At 36.7% G+C, this 3,822-nt stretch overlaps 1 long non-coding RNA gene across 1 annotated transcript in view; it reads left to right on the top strand.

Moving 5' to 3' along the window:
- The window catches only part of LOC108751568, a 14,987-nt gene extending 12,901 nt beyond the window's left edge, over positions 1–2,086 (top strand). The window contains exon 3 of the long non-coding RNA XR_001939501.1: positions 2,072–2,086. This is a non-coding gene — a long non-coding RNA (uncharacterized LOC108751568). The remainder of the gene's footprint in view (positions 1–2,071) is intronic.
- The last annotated feature ends 1,736 nt before the right edge of the window (positions 2,087–3,822 follow it).

Genomic DNA, 3,822 nt, shown 5'->3' on the forward strand with positions numbered 1-3,822 from the left:
TATATATATATATATATATATAGAATAGGCAAGGCATGGCGGCCCCTGTAACTGGAAATGTTAAACAGTAGGAAAGGAAAGAATACGGGATGGCCATCTATATCTTTGTCTAATTGCTGCGCATAGAATTTTGAAAGCTGAGTGGGGCGATATCGATATATTGTTCTCCTCACCTAATAGTGAAAATCAATAGCATACGCGATTAAACAAAAAATCTGATATCCATTTTGTTTTTTGTTTCTTTTTATTCGCTGACGCATTCTTAGCTGGCTCTCCTATTCTATAGGTTTGTTTTCTGTTCTTGCACGAGGATTGCACTAGAATTTAACTAAATTAAACTAGTGCAATTCAGAACTGATAAGGGTAAGCGTGCAGACAAGGAATAAAAAATGTTTTAGTGCAAGATAAAAATGGCGTCCCATATTGTTTACATGTAAGTATTAGACCCGTGTGATGAAAATAAATTCCATTAAAAAAATTCTTAATTAAAAATAATGATGACACGAAATGTTTTTATATGTAGGCTTGCTATTATTTATATATATTTACCATTTTATTACTCATAAATTTTTGGATAATTATTTAGAAGACGCCTCTCACTTTCAATTTTAATAAAATTATACTCATTTGTCGCATTTTGCATGAAACGAAAGTGTTACGTCCAAACTCCGCATGCATCGAGCTGAACGCAACAGAAACCGAATTATTAGATCAATTTGGTTGTGTCAAGGCTTCGGACCGCAAGGGAGCTGTGGGGAAGGACCGACGCAAATCGGGAGGCACTTCGCTTCGTTCTGAAGCTCCTAACGAGTCGGAGGTTGAATGAAGGACGAAGTGGAACCTCAACTCGTGTTCCACTAAACGGACACACGAGTTGGATGTACTTTTAATTTAAAAGACCCAAACACTAGGTCAGTGTGCCGGGAGGGCGCACTTTAACGCCAGATGTGCCAGTACGGCCGTATGCCCTGATTTTCGGTCATGGAACTTTTCAAGTGATCGGGGAGAGGGCGAAGTGCAATCGGGAAAACTAACAAATATAAGGAGAAGTTATATTTAAATAAATAATGATCGAGAAATTAATTTAATAATAATATAATAAAAGGCAATATCCGGTGATACATCTTTTGAGCAAATAGTAAAAAAAGAAATACAATTTTTGATTCTCTATTCTAAAGTATTATATATATACGCACGTATTTATGTACCATATTTTTGAGTGTGTGTGGAAAATATCGTGTGGCAGAAGGGAGAAGTAACGGAGAGAATAGCGAAAGAGTAAAAAGAGAAGGAAGTTTTGGTGAATGGATTTGAAAGGGTTCGGCCTGATTTTCCTCGAATGATGATAGTGTTAGCGGACGAACGACTGGTCGACAGGGGGCGAATAATTATCGTAAGGCGACGGCGACAGATTGAAATTATAACGTGAACGGACTGCAATGTTTTTATTTTCTTGTACACAGGAGGTTAAAAAGGGAGAAAGAAAGAAAGAAAAGAACAAAAATAAAATAAAAACAAATAAATAATAAAAAAAAACAAAATGAAATATTGAAATACACTGGGCAACAAAATTAACGCAACACCTGTTCATTCTGCAAAAATAGGCAAATTTCAAGATACAATAACTTCGTCAAAAATTGTCGTATCGGGATGTTCAAAAAAGCATTTTACAGGTAGAAACCTCTACTTTTCGGATCGCTACTTAAAAAAACGGTCTCATGGAGATTTTATGAAGTTACACAAACATAAATAAAGATATATCTTCAAAATTTTTTACGAAATTTGCGGAATTTCACGGAGTGGATTAAAAATTGTATACAAATGCGATTTTAAAGGTAAAGATTTGCTATTTCGAATGATATAAATCGCATTTGTATACAATTTTTATTCCACTCCGTGGAGCTTCGCAAATTTCATGAAAAATTTTGAGGTCTGATATATCTTTATTTATGTTTGTATAACTTCATAAAATCTCCATGAGACCGTTTTTTTAAGTAGCGATCCGAAAAGTAGAGGTTTCTACCTGTAAAATGCTTTTTTAAACATCCCGATACGACAATTTTTGACGAAGTTATTGTATCTTGAAATTTGCCTATTTTTGCAGAGTGAACAGGTGCTGCGTTAATCTTGTTGCTCAGTATAAATTACCAACAGAAAATCTCATCGTTGGAGGTCCTCCGGCCAGGATGTACAAGATTGATGATATTTCTTTAGCACTGACTCTACTGGAGAAAAAGGGTTTCGAGAGTAAAATGAACCCTTTCAAATGTCGTGACAACTATAGCCTCCCAAAACTCAAAGAAAAATCATACCGAGGGCCGCGGAACCGCGATTTTTATACTAATCGCCCCCGATTACTCAGATTCGGATTGGTGGAATAGATTTCGTTAACTAGTAGTAGGATTTTTCTTTGCTCTCGGATTGGTCAAGATCTTGGGGGAGGAAAGGATGTTGACAGGAGTCTGTAGTGTGGAAAAGTGTCCTCCAAAATTTTACGATCTTATAACTTATGGGAAAACGCACGTGCCGTGAAGGCGCGCATGCAGCGTCGCCACAAGACCACTCAGAATGTACCCCTGAACGTCGCGTGCCTCTTCTTGGATTTTGTAATCATGAATTCGCGAAAATCGTCCGCGACTTGACCGTTAATCTTGGCGGTCTTACGCTTTCAATACATATTTACTATTAATTTAATCTATCTCGGAACGACATTCACGAGGAGATACCGGATTCCTCATTTTAGTTTTTAGTGTGGAAAAAAAAGAAAAAAAAATTTTAGTATTTCAACGAATTCCAGATCTCCACGAAAGAAAAGAGTCGTGGGAGTCCGCTGAACGTAACACTTACAAGAATTTTCAACAGGGTAAAAATACATCAGAGACGAATTATAGTTGAAAATACTTTCACACACAATGATGGAAATTATTATTTTTGAGCTTTTTTTGATAATGATGTACATACTTAAAGCTCAATGACGAACCTTCTTCAAATGTCCAGATAGACTCGTATATCTCAGATGTATATCTTAAGAGAAACCTAAATCCTTTGAAATATTGGAAAATTAATGCTGCAAAATATCTGTTTTTGTCGTGGGCTAAAAAGTGGGCTAAAAAGTGGGCTAACAAGTTTTTATTGTTTCTATACAACTCAGAGCGAGTATTCTCTACAACAGGAATTATTCTAAAAATAAAAGGAGATATAGATTTGATAATAACAGTAAATAAAATTATGTTTCTATATAATTCATAAATGATTCTTGTTCAACAATAAATCATTGGCAATAATAAATAAATAGTTTATTACCTAATTTTTATATTTGTGGGTGAAGGTATGGTTCGGTATTAACTGTGACTCGGTTGGCGCGGACACTTGTACTTTATTCGTTAGACAGAAGTCGAAAGCGTGGTGCGTTCGAGCCAACAAGTAAAATATGACTGACTCTTCTCGAGATTCTTGCGCGGTTCCTCGGGCATCACACGCGAGCCTCCTTTGTTTCGAAAAAGCTCCAGGCGTACCCGATTCGAGAAATAAACAAAAGATAAACCGAGTTACGGTGACAAAAGACGGAGGAAAAAAAATATAGAGAAAGCCAAACAGAAACTCTACACCGAGGGCGACGCCGCGCGCACGTGTCGCTACATATTTATACGAGGGTCGTTTGAAAAGTCCGTGCAAAGTCAGAGAGATGACACTACTGGCGCGTATCAAGGTTAGATTTAGTTAGTAGCATCTCTTGGAGGAACACACACCAAGTTACAGCCAGATCGGTCTATTTGTTTGTGTTTGGCATTCATTTGAATCGAGGAAGTCGAGTGATTTTCA

Source organism: Trachymyrmex septentrionalis, unplaced genomic scaffold (genome assembly GCF_001594115.1).
Source record: "Trachymyrmex septentrionalis isolate Tsep2-gDNA-1 unplaced genomic scaffold, Tsep1.0 scaffold5, whole genome shotgun sequence".
Taxonomy (NCBI): Eukaryota; Metazoa; Arthropoda; class Insecta; order Hymenoptera; family Formicidae; genus Trachymyrmex; species Trachymyrmex septentrionalis.